Source organism: Papio anubis, chromosome 5 (genome assembly GCF_008728515.1).
Source record: "Papio anubis isolate 15944 chromosome 5, Panubis1.0, whole genome shotgun sequence".
Lineage (NCBI taxonomy): Eukaryota > Metazoa > Chordata > Mammalia > Primates > Cercopithecidae > Papio > Papio anubis.
In genome coordinates, this window is record NC_044980.1 from 84,306,476 (window position 1) to 84,319,845 (window position 13,370).

The 13,370-nt window shown below is 40.8% G+C and overlaps 1 pseudogene; it reads left to right on the plus strand.

Moving 5' to 3' along the window:
• The first annotated feature begins 489 nt into the window (after positions 1-489).
• On the plus strand, positions 490-1,453 carry LOC101025021 (annotated as a pseudogene).
• Positions 1,454-13,370: the final 11,917 nt, after the last annotated feature.

Below are 13,370 nucleotides of genomic sequence, written 5' to 3' on the forward strand. Positions count from 1 at the left end.
TAAGAATAAGCTCACCAAGGCTCACTGTTTATTAGCTCACATATACCTCAAAGTTCAAAGCTGTGGAGTAGGGAACACTATTACCGTTAAAGAGGGGTACAAAGTTGGACAGAGACACCTATGTTAGAACCTATGCAGTCAGGAAGAACCTTCATTTCTTTTGATAATCCTCTCAGTTGCTATTTCACATACAGAAAAAAATTAAAAAACACTTTTAGGCCCTTCTCTTTCCTTCACAAGGATGATTTTTTTTTTTTTTTTTTTTGAGAAGGAGTTTTATTCTTGTTGCCCAGGCTGGAGTGTGATGGTGCAATCTTGGCTCACCTCAATGTCTGCCTCCTGGGTTCAAGCGATTCTCCTGCCTCAACCTCCCAAGTAGCCGGGGTTACAGGCATGCACCACCATGCCTGACTAACTTTGTATTTTTAGTAGACACGGGGTTTCACCATGTTGGTCAGGCTGGTCTCGAACTCCTGACCTCAAGTGATCCACCTGCCTCAGGCTCCCAAAGTGCTGGGATGACAGGTGTGAGCCACCATGCCTGGCCAAAGATGAAATTTTAATAGTAAAAGGAGAAGAAAAGCAGCACTGGTGATGACAGCATCCCCACTTTCTCGTCTTTATCGGCTTGGGCTGTCATTACAAAACGCCATAGACTAGTTGGCTTAACTAACATGAATTTATTTTCTTCCAGTTCTGGAGGCTGGGAAGTTCTAGATCAAGGTGCAGGCAGTTTCCACAGGAGGCTTACACGCCGCCACTGTGCTGCCACCATGTCTCTAGTGATCCCTGAAAAGTTCCAGCATATTTTGCGAGTACTCAACACCAACATCGATGAGTGGTGTAAAATAGCCTTTGCCATCACTGCCATTAAGAGTGTGGGTCAAAGATATGCTCATGTGGTGTTGAGGAAAGCAGACATCGACCTCACCAGGAGGGTGGGAGAACTCACTGAGGATGAGGTAGAACGTGTGATCACCATGATACAGAATCCACACCAGTGCAAGATCCCAGTCTGGTTCTTGAACAGACAGAAGGATGTAAAGGATGGAAAATATAGCCAGGTCCTAGCCAATGGTCTGGACAACAAGCTCCGTGAAGAGCTGGAGTGACCAAAGAAGATCTGGGCACAAAGAGGGCTCTGCCATTCCTGGGGCCTTCATGTCCGAAGCCAGCACACCAAGACGACTGATCACCGTGGCCATACTGTGGGTGTGTCCAAGAAGAAATCAGTCTATAGGCCTTGTCTGTTAGTAGTTTATATACCTTAAAACAAGCAAACAAACAAAACAAACCAAAAAAACGGTGAAGGCTGACTCAATTCCCCAGCGAGGGCCCTCTTCCTGCCTTGCAGACTGCCACTTTCTTGCTGTGTCCTCACATGACAGAGAGGTCAGATTTCCTTCTCACTCTTCCTCCTTTCATTTTTTTTTTTTTTTTTTTGAGGTTGAGTCTCACTCTATCACCCAGGCTAGAGTGCAGTGGCACGATCTCAGCTCACTGCAACCTCTGCCTCCTGAGTTCAAGCAATTCTCCTGCCCCAGCCTCCTGAGTAGCAGGGATTACAGGCGTGTGCCACCACGCTCGGCTAATATTTTTGTATTTTTAGTAGAGACGGAGTTTCACTATGTTGGCCAAGCTGGTCTCGAACTCCTGACCTCAGGTTATCCACCTACCTAAAGTGCTGGGATTACAGGCGTGAGCCACTGTGCCCGACCTCTCTTCCTCTTTTTAACAAAGCCATAGTCCTATCAGATTAGGGCCTTACCCTATGAACTCATTTAACTGTAATTATCTCCTAAAGATTCTCTCTCCAGATACAATCACATTGTGGGTTAGGGTTTCAATGTATAAATTTGCAGGGGACACAATTCAGTCCATATCAGTAACCCAAGTGTTAATCACTGTGAGAATTGAAGGGTGGGGTGGGATGAAGTACAAAAGAAGTAATGAATCTGTTTCCTGTTTTCAGGAGCTTATGGTCTTGTTGGGGAGGTAAGACAAATAAATTGTAAATAAGAACAAATGCTGTGAGGTAGAGTGAATGCTGAGGGCACTCCAGAGCGACAGGGATCAATAAGGGTTGGAAGGGGCCGGGAAACTTTTATTTATGTATTGAAATGGGGTCTTGTTATGTTACCCAGGCTGTTTTTGTTTGTTTTGTTTTGCTTTTTAACACAGTGTCTCGCTCCATCACCAGACTGGAGTGCAATGGCATGATCTTGGCTCACTGAAACCTCTGCTTCCCAGGTTCAAGCTACTCAGCCGCCTGAGTAGCTGCGATTACAAGTGCATGCCACCATGCCCAACTAATATTTGTATTTTTAGTAGAGGCGGGGTTTCACCATGTTGGCCAGTCTGGTCTCGAACTCCTTACCTCGAGTGATCCGCCGGCCTCAGCCTCCCAAAGTACTGGGATTGTGGGCATGAGCCACTGAGTCCGGCCCCAGGCTGGTTTTGAACCAGGTTCAGGTGATCCTCCTGCTTCTACTTCCCAAAGTGCTGAGATTATAGGGATGAATCACCAGTGGCCGACTGATCAAAAAAACTTCATGGAGGAGTTGACACTTAATCTGGGTTTTTAGAATGGTTGGAAGGGCATGAGGAGTGTGTGACAGGACAGAAACCTAGACCAAGAGAGTGGCAATGGCGGGCCAAATACCACCTTGTTCTTAGAGAAAACGGACTTTCTAATTGAGGCAGTGGAGTGAATGGGTGAAGAGAGTGGTTCCTTTAACAGAAATCAGAAATTCCAGGAGGGAAGATGTAGGGATGTAGTTAGACATATGAGGAAGGATGAGGAGTTCATTTTAGAAATATTTGTTTTGAGAAACTGGAGAATTTACCAAGTAAAATATCTGTAATGTTATTAATAATAAGGGCAAAGAGATGAGTGAAAGTAGGACTGATGATAATAGATATTTAAATCATCAAAGGGTTGATAATTTAGGCTGAGGGAATGAATGATCTTTTTGAGAAAATGCGAAGGGTGATGTATGTAAGAAAAGACCTTAGAAGCCATCACCATCACCAGGAAGGATCCAGCAATAGTTAATGGCATAATAACTTGAAACTATTGGAAATGTAATGGATCCAGTTCTAATTTTCTCAGTTTATACATAGCATTTAGTGTTAAGTAAAATAAATGTTTGTTGATTGACTTGATAATTGAACGAATGTTAGAAGTTTAAAATTCAAAAAGCCTAATGTGCATTAGGGATTTAAAGAAAAAATATGTATGTATATGTTATATATAAGTGTGTGTGTGCATGTATTTTAAATTTAGAGATGGGATTTTGCCATGTTGCCCAGGCTGTGAACTGCTGGGTTCCTTTTTCATTTGTTTGATTTTTTTTTTTCAGGGATGTTTTGAAGTCAAACCAGTTTTTCCACTTCCATTTAATTAAGTGTTTTGAGCATTATTTATTATTCATAACACTGAAGAAATGAAAAGCAGAAGAGGTTCTCCCATCACGTGAAAGGATTAATTAGTTCAGTTTTCCGAGGCGTCATCTGACTGTCAAGACAGTTCAGGTACATTCACTGAGGCATTTCCAGTGGGCAAGGAGCCTGGGAGAGCACTGCGCTGTGACCTAGTTTTCCCTTTGGAATCAGGTCCTCTCTCCTGCGTTTACCTTGGCCTCTCCCACCCCTTGGCAGGTCCACTCCCATTGACCTTTCTCTCTGTACCAGCAGCTGCTGCTGACTGTCCAGCCTTACTTACCTCTGTGAAAACAGTGTATAGCGGTCTGCCTTTAAATTTCCTATTCCCATCTGGACCTCCCTTAGGAGCTCAGCGCTGCTCACAATTGAACCTGAAATTCTGGGTCTTCTAATCTCTTCTCTCCAACTGGCAATATTTACCACTCTGATGTCTAGTTCTTGTGGAGTCTTGTGGGATGCATGAGTTTTATGCTAATGGGGGTGTTTCTGAAGACAAAGCCTTGGGTCAGATAAAAGGTTAATTGATATGTGTAGTGTGACAGTAAAATGCAAGGACTTTAAATTCAGATAGTCCTGGATGTGGATTAGTTTTAATTTGGCAGGTGTGTGATTTGGGAGAGTTACTCAATCTTTTTGTGAACATTATTTCCCCAACTAAAAAAAATAGACAAAATACTAATCTTTGAAAGTTGTTGTAAGGATTAATAAGATAATGTACATAAAGAGACCTTGCACAATACCTGGCTTATTGTAAGAGCTTGATAGGACAATATTTATATGACAGGCCAAGAAAATATGTGTGCCATTTTCCACTTCCCAAATCATTTTACATGGGTTTAGAAAGGAGATTAAGAAAGACAAACAAACGATCTTTTCCCTAATTTCAGAATATACGCTCCGAGTACTACCTGGTCATAGCTTTTTGATTCCTATGTTATTTTGTAAGCTAGTGCTTCTCAGTGCTAAAGAATAGTACCTTAGAGAACTTAATGCATTAATAGATTTTCCTTAAACTGGAACTTTTTTTTCTCCTTTATTGAATCAAGAAAGCTAAGTGTCAAAGAGGCATATAGATTATACTCTAAGGTAACAAAACTCTATTACGTTGTATTTCATTAGAGCTGAACCAAAGGCATTTTGGAAGAAATCGTGCTGTGTAATAAGAGGGATTGGTAGCAGAGACTTTTTGCTACCATTTTCTCCAAGCTTTTCCATTCTGTACTTGAGTAGCATTGTCCCAAATAGAAATATCCCAGGGCCCTTTTTTCCTCTTGAAAGACTCTAATGTTAAGACTAAATTGGAGATTACCATGGAAGTAAACGACGTTAAGGTGAACAGAGAAATATTCAACCTCCCTTAGAAGGAATGTTTCTGCTTACCTTATGGTCTTCCTGTTTCCCTCCCTTCATTATGTAAGCCAGAGTCAGCAGTACCTTTACCATAAATAAGCAGGCAAGTGGCTTCGCAGTGGCTCCTGAGTACCAGCTAACTCTTACACCAACTACAACTCAAATGTTGTTTCCACAAATTAGTTTCCTAAGTTTTTTGTGTGTGTAGACACACACACACACACACACACACACACACACATAAGTTATAATGTATAATCAAATATATTTCTGGCCTGGTGTGGTGGCTCATGCCAATAATCCCAGCACTTTGGGAGGCAGAGATAGGCAGATCACTTGAGGACAGGAATTCGAGACTACTCTGGCCAACATGGTGAAATCCTGTCTCTACTAAAAATACAGAAAATTGGTCAGGCGCAGTGGCTCACGCCTGTAATCCCGGCTACTTGGGAGGTTGAGGCAGGAGAATCGCTTGAATCTCGGAGGCGGAGGTTGCAATGAGCCAAGATCGTGCCCCTGCACTCCTGCCTGGGTGAGAGTGAGACTCTGTCTCAAAAAACAAAACAAACAAACAAACAAACAAAAAAACCCCAGAAAATTAGCCTGGTGTGGTGGCCCATGCCTGTAGGCTACTTGGGAGGCTAAGGCAGGAGAATTGCTTGAACACAGGAGGCTGAGGTTGCAGTGAGCTGAAATCCTGACACTGCACTACAGTCTGGGTGACACAGTAAGACCCTGTCTCAAAAAAAAAAAAAAAAAAAACAGAAAAAAGAAAAATCAAATACATTTCCTGATACATAATTATGTAGTAGTAAATACATAATTATTTACTGATAATTTCCTGGAGATTTTAAAATTTATATCTTGGCTTAAAGAGTATACATTAAAATTACTTAACACTCGGCGAAAATACGTATCTTCATGCTGGAATTAGGAAGATTTTAATTACTTTACGTGGAATTATGACTAGATAACCAAACTAACCCCAAATTACATAGTATGTGGTGTTATAAAAGAAAGATCTCTCCTGAATTTCATTTCCATTGAAAAGACGTACAATATTTGGCTAGAAGAAATTTCAGAAGTCATGGAAAACTTTCACTTGTCCTGAGAGGAATGAAGAAGCTAACATCCAGGGAGTATACTGATGGGTGCATTGCACTGTGATTGGCTGGCTATAGGAAGACTGGGAGTTAGAATTTAAAAAAAACATTTTATTAAACAAATTACTTAAAAAAAATAAATAGAGTTGGGGTCTTGCTATGTTTCCCAGGCAGGTCTCAGGCTCCTAAGCTCACGTGATCCTACCGCTTCAGCCTCCCGGAGTGCTGGGATTACAGGCGTGAACCACCAAACCTGGCTAAAGATTATTAATTCTTAATTCAGTACACTTCCCAGAACACTGTGGTCACTGGATAATTTTGTGGCTAGCCTTGAAAGAATGTGGTGAGCTTCAACTGTTTTGAAATAAGGTAGTGGCCTACATAGTAGTACAAATTATTTCGTAGAGTAAAATGAAATTGTATAAGTTCTCGTTTTAATTTTTAATTTATTTTTATGTGTTTTTTTTTACTTTTTTATTACTTATTTTATTTAAATTTTTAAATTATTTTTTATCTTAACTTTTAAAATTTTTTTAATTTTAATTTTTTATTCTACTCCTTTATTTTTTATTTTTAAATTAATTAATTAATTAATTAATATTTTAGCCAGTGCCTTATCCATTAGGTGACTGGGGTTAAATTGTGCAAGTTTTAAGCTGCAATATTGGTTAAAATCTAGGGAAATTATGAATGTTACAATAATATGAAATCTTAAAGCCTGGATACAAGGCTATGGTATTTTAACTCCATTGTATCAGGCACTCGAAGTAGAAAGATATTGCTGGAAGGGTCTTTGTTTTATAGATTAGGAAACAGGAAATGGGGCCCCCAGAGAACTTAAATCACTTGTTCAAGTTCATTGGGCCACTTAGTGGATGTGGACTAGAATTTAGATTTCTTACTTTCTTTTTTAAATTTTAGACCCAGCGGGTACATGTGTAGGTTTGTTCCAGGAGTACATTGCATGTAACTGAGGTTTGGGCTTCAATTGATCTCATTACCCAAAAGAAAACATAGCACCCAATAGGTGGTTTTTCAACCCTTCCCGCACCCACTTTTTGGAGTCCCTAGTGTCTGTTATTGCTATCTTTATGTCCTTTGTACCCAGTGTTTAACTCCTACCTATAAGTGAGAACATGCAGTGTTAGCTTTTCTCTTTCTGTGTTAATTCACTTAGGATAAAGGCCTCCAACTGCATTCATGTTGCTACAAAGGATATGATTTAATTCTTTTTTATGACTGCACTGTGTTCCACTGTGTAGATGAACCAGATTTGCTTTATTCAATTTGCTACTGGTGGGCACCTAAGTTGATACTATGTCTTTGCTATTGCGAATAGTGCTGTAATAAACATGTGAGTGCAGGTGTCTTTTTGGTAGAATGATTTCTTTCCCTTTGGGTATATATACAGCAATAGATTGTTGGGTTGAACGGCAATTCTATTTTCAGTTATTTGAGAAATCTCCAATCTGCTTTCCATAGTGGCTGGACTAATTGACATTCCCACCAACAGTGTATAAGTGTTTTCCTTGGCTCTGCAACCTCGCCAGCATCTGTTATTTTTTGACTTTCTAATAATAGCCTTCTGCCTGGCATGAGATGATATCTCATTGTGGTTTTTTTCTTTTTTTCCCCACGACAAAAACCACATTCAATCTCATTGTGGTTTTGTTTTTCGTTTCTCCGATGATTAGTGACACAGAACTCAGGTTAGTTATCTCCCATTTTGAGTACTCACCCACCACAGTACCAGTGTCTAGAAAAAAAAAAAGTTTCCTTTAATCTCTATTGATTTTATGGTTCAGGATTGAGTCTGCTCTGTAAAGTTAGGAATAGCTAACTATATTTACTCTAAACAGGAAGCTCTTCCTTATGGATACTGTACTGTTACCATGTTCTATTTTGGGGAGAGAAGGAGAGTGTTATGGGCTGAATTATATCCTCCAAAAAGAAATATTGAAGCCCTAACCCCTAATACCTCAGAATGTGGCCTTATTTGGAAATAGAGTCATTGTACATGTGATTAGTTGATATGAAGTCATGCTAGAGTAGGGTAGGCCCTTAATCCAATATGACTGGTATCCTTATGAAGAAAGAGACACAGGGAGAAGGAAGCCATATGGAGAGACGGAGATACACAGGGAGAAGATGGCCCTAAAACAATGGAGGTGGACTTTGGAGTGATGCAGTTACAAACCAAGAGATGCCAAGGATTGCCAGCTGTTAGTCCACCTTGTGTTGCTATAAAGGAATATTGGCTGGTAATGGAAGCTTGTGCCTGTAATCCCAGCACTTTAGGAGGCCGAGGTGAGAGGATTGCTTGAGGGCAGGAGTTCGAGGCCAGCCTGCACAGCATAATGAGACACCGTTTCTAAAAAAAAATAGCTGAGTATGGTGGCACACACCTGGAGTTCCAGCTACTGGGAAGGCTGAGGCAGGAGGATCAGTTGAGCCCAGGAGATTGAGTCTGCAGTGCTGCAGCGAGTGAGCTATGATTGTGCCAGTGCACTCCAGCCTGGGTGACAGAGCCAGACTCCGTATTTTTAAAAAAGAAATAAAGTAAAGAAAGAAAAAAAAAGAAAAAAGAAATACCCGAGCCTGGGTAATTTACAAAGAAAAGAGGTTTATTGGGCTCATTGTTCTGCAGGCTGTACAAAAGGCATGCAACCAGCATCTGTTTCTGATGAGGGCCTTAGGAAGCTTTCAGTCATAGTGGAAGGCAAATGGCAAGCATAGTGAAAGAAGGAGCAAGAGAGTGATGGGAGAGGGAGGTGCCAGACTCTTTTTATCAACCAGATCTCCCATGGACTAATAGAGTGAAAACTCACTTATTACCTTGGGGAAGGCACCAAGCCATTCTTGAGGGATCTGCCTCCGTGACCCAAACACCTCCGGTTGGGTTCCACTTCTAACACTAATCACATTTCAGCATGAGATTTGCAGGGGATGAACATCCAAACTGTAACATCAGGCACCACCAGAAGCTAGGAGAAGCAAGCAAATATTTTTTCCCTACAGGATTCAGAGGAATATGGTCCTGCCAATACCTTGTTTTTGCCACCTCTAGTCTCCAAAACTGTGGGAGAATAAATTTCTATTTTTCTAAGCTTTGTGGTGATTTGTTATAGCAGCCACAGGAAACTCACCTAGGGAGCAAGTCAATGGAGAATTTATCGGGATTTTCCCCATCAGTCTGCTGATCAGTTTGCTCAAGACTCATGAAAGTTCACCAGCCTGGGGCATTTGTCCATGGCTTCCCTTACACAGCATAGATTCCGATGGCTTTTCCTCACAAAGGTTTTCTAGAATTGGCTTTCCAAATGGGAGGAAGAATGGTGAAAGAGAGGGAACATAACATTTTCTCCTCTGCTTTTGTATTTGGAATTGACAAACTAGAAAAGAAAGCATATATGATTTTATTGCCGTAGATTCTGTATATGCATTTATAGGCTACCAGCATACTATTAGTTTGCATGATGTGTGTGCTGTTATCTTAGTTTCTTGCTATTTTCCTTTTATTCTAGCCATCTTAATACTATTCTTTGGGATTCAGACTTGTCAAGCTGTCTGGATTATAAAAGTGTGTCTTGCACTAGAAGGTGGAAATGTGGAATTTCCCTAAAAAAAAAGGCAAAAAAAAAAAAAAAAAAAGCAAATAAACCAGATCCTCCTGACTGCTTATTCTAACGATTTGCCTTTCTCTTATTAAGTTGTAAATTAATTTGACAAAAATTACCTAATAAGTATAAATTCCTATATTCTATAAGAATCGAACAGCTTTTCCTTTGGCAAAAATTCACATTATCTAAAATAATTACTGCATAATACTTTGACTATCATTAGTTTTATTATCACTGTTAGATCTATGAGTTGGTGAACTTTGTTTGTTTTCTGAGACAGGGTCTCACTCTGTTGCCCAGGCTGGAGTGCAGTGGCATGATCATGGCTCACTGCAGACTCCACCTCCCAGGGCTCAGGTGACTCTCCTACCTCAGAATCCCAGGTAGCTGGGACCACAAGTAAAATTAGCCACAGTGCCTGGCTAATTTTTGTATTTTTGGTAGAGACAGAGTTTCTGCGTGTTGCCCAGGCTGGTCTCGAACTCCTGGGCTCAAGCAGTCCTCTCTCCTCAGCCTCCTAAAGTGTTGGGATTACAGGTGTGAGCCACTGCACCCATGAATTGGTGAAATTAACATCATTTTTTAAGGTTAAAAATTAAGAGAGTATATTTTAATCTCTCATTTCCTTCTATTCACTGGTAAGACTGTTCTATGTAACTAGTAAACAGACTTCCAAGTTATACAAAGTTATGTCCTAACTTACTGTCTTATTAACTTCCCCAGAGACCTACCAATGCCAGGAGTAATAATTATTATTTGGACAGGAAATTGATGTGAGAACTTATCTAGGTCTTGAATTCAGAAGTAGCAAAAATCCATTTCCAGTTAGAATTAGCTATGCTGTGTTAGAGATTTGTAATATAAACATTGTAAACATTTGTTTTCTTGAATAATGTTAGGATATATATTTTTGACATGTAAATGCTAGAAACTATTCCAAAGCAACTTTATTGCTTTTTTGCTATGTCAAGATATACTATCTTGACATCATTTAAGTTGGTATTTGCAAAGGTGGTTCAAAAAAATTTTTTTCCTTATATGTTTAACTTTATGCTGTCCAACAGTCAAATACAGTGATACTGGTTCCATTTCCAGGTAGACATACCTTTGGATTTTCAAACCACTGGTTGTCTTGGATTTGTAGTGATCCTTCCATATTCATTCATTCATTTCATTTCCTCATTATTTTTCTCAGTTTTTTTGTTAAATATTGCAGATTATATTTCTCAAAAGTCAAAATAAACTATATTAATAAAGTTTTTGTCTAGTTGGAAACATTTGTCTCCCTTCTGTATTGACTTTGATATCAAAAAATGAAAAGGTAGAATTATGTCATTATTTTGTCATGGAAGTTTTGAGAAATGTTGATTGCTGACATAAAAATTCCAAAGGTAAGACTGGGCGTGGTGGCTCACGCTTGTAATCCCAGCACTTTGGGAGGCCGAGGTGGGCAGATCACATGCGGTCCGGAGTTCAAAACCAGTCTGGTCAACATGGCGAAACTCCGTCTCTACTAAAAATACAAAAATTAGCCAGGCATGGCGGTGTGCACCTCTAATCCCAGCTACTGGGGAGGCTGAGGCAGGGGAATCACTTGAACCCGGGAGGCAGAGGTTGCAGTGAGCCGAGATTGTGCCACTGCACTTCAGCCTGGGCAAAAGAGTGAGACTCTTTCTCAAAAAAAAAAAAAAAAAAAAAAAAAATCCCGAAGGTATAACTGCCTACTGTCTCAGTAGTTACAAAGTTCTATCTCAAAAATGTCATCTGGGTCATGTGGGTCAGTGTTCTAGGGTAGATCTTGACAGTTGATTTTTCTCATGAGCTTCTGTGGGATGCCATTGCTGCTGGTTTGGACATCACTCGAAATAGCAAGAATGTAGTAATCACTTTGTGCTTTCTGGAAACAGAACTCTTTCTACTGAGAAACCCATTTTATGTGGTATAAAATATGACCCAGGTATGGGCCAATCATAATCTCTTTTAAGAAGTGCTTTTGGTGCCAGATGCGGTGGTTCATGCCTGTAATCTTAACACTTTGGGAGGCCAGGAGGGAAGATTGCTTGAGGTCAGGAGTTCAGAACCAGTCTGGGCAACATGGCAAAACACCATCTCGACCAAATATACAAAAATTAGCTGGTGTGGTGGTGCATGCCTGTAGTCCTAGCTACTTGGGAGGCTGAGGTGGGAGGAAGGTTTGAGCCTGTGAGATGGTGGAGGTTGCAATGAGCGGAGATTGCACCATTTCCCTCCAGCCTGGGTGGCAGAGCGAGACCTTGACTCAAAAAGAAAAAAAAAAAAAGTGATTTTGGGACCCTAGGTGGTATGTCATCCTTCAAGTATAAAAGGGGTGATCTTTTCTGGTCTATCTAACATGAAAAAGTAAGGCTAATATGAAAGAATAAGGCCAATATAAAAAGGGATAAGATGAAGCAATAAAAAAGTATGTCCCCGGGGCATTGTTTGGATTCCTGGATTCAGATGTGTTTAATATATTTTATTCCTGGAATTACAAGTTAATATATTCAGTTTTTTCTTAAGCTAGTCTGAACTTCTCCCTATCCTACAACCAAAAGTCCTGGTAAATATACCAAGTTCAGCCATTCAACAAATTATAACTAATGGCAATAGGACTTTGATCAAAGTGTAGTTGAGTTAATACAAAAGCAGAAGATAATTCATGCTCTTATGTAACCTAAGGGACGTGTGCTGAACTCAACGTCTCTAAGTATTCTAATACAGTCCTAGAAGCAATGTGGTGACTGTCCAATATAGCTGATTTACAGCACTATCTTTTTACTTAAAAGATGTGTAACAACGCTTTGGGAGGCTGAAGGGGGAGGATCACCTGAGACCAGGAATTTGAGGCCAATCTGGGCAACAAAGCGGGACTCTTGTCTCTATAAAACACTAGCTGGGCATGGTGGCACATGCCTGTGGTGCTAGCTAATCTGGAGGCTGAGGCAGGAGGATAGACACCCAGTCTTGGAAAAAAAAAAAAAAAAAAGTATAAGCTCACACCTCCAGTGGTGAAAATGACCTTGGGTAGCTACTTTTCCACTTTGTAGATGAGGAAATCAACTTGCATTTTGTTCTATGCTCCATCTAAAGTTACTGAACCCAGAACCTAGGTCTACCCTTCTCATTCTACAAGTCCCCTCTTCCACACTGTCATTGTTATTCCTTATTATCTATCTATCTATCTATCTATCTATCTATCTATCTATCTATCTATCTATTTATTTATTTATTTTGAGACGGAGTCTCGCTGTGCTCCCAGGCTGATCTTGGCTCACTGCAAGCTCCGCCTCCCGGGTTCACGCCATTCTCCCGCCTCAGCCTCCCAAGTAGCTGAGACTACAGGCGCCCGCCACCATGCCCGGCTAGTTTTTTGTATTTTTAGTAGAGACGGGGTTTCACCATGTTAGCCAGGATAGTCTCGATCTCCTGACCTCATGATCCACCCGCCTCGGCCTCCCAAAGTGCTGGGATTACAGGCTTGAGCCACCGCGCCCGGCCATATTTATCTATTTATTTTTAGACAGAGTCTCACTCTGTCACCCAGGCTGGAGTACAGTGGTGTGAGCTTGGCTCACTGCAGCCTCTGCCTCCCAGGTTCAAGTGATTCTTGTGCCTCAGCCTTCTGAGTAGCTGGGATTACAGGCGCATGCACGCCCGGCTAATTTTTGTATTTTTAGTAGAGATGGGGTTTTCCCATGTTGGCCAGGCTGGTCTTGAACTCCTGACCTCAGCAGATTCACACCTCAGTCTCCAGAGGTGCTGGGATTACGGGCCTGGCTTGTTATTCCTTAATGTATTAAGACTTTATTATGCTATCGCTGGCTTCTGGTTGAGT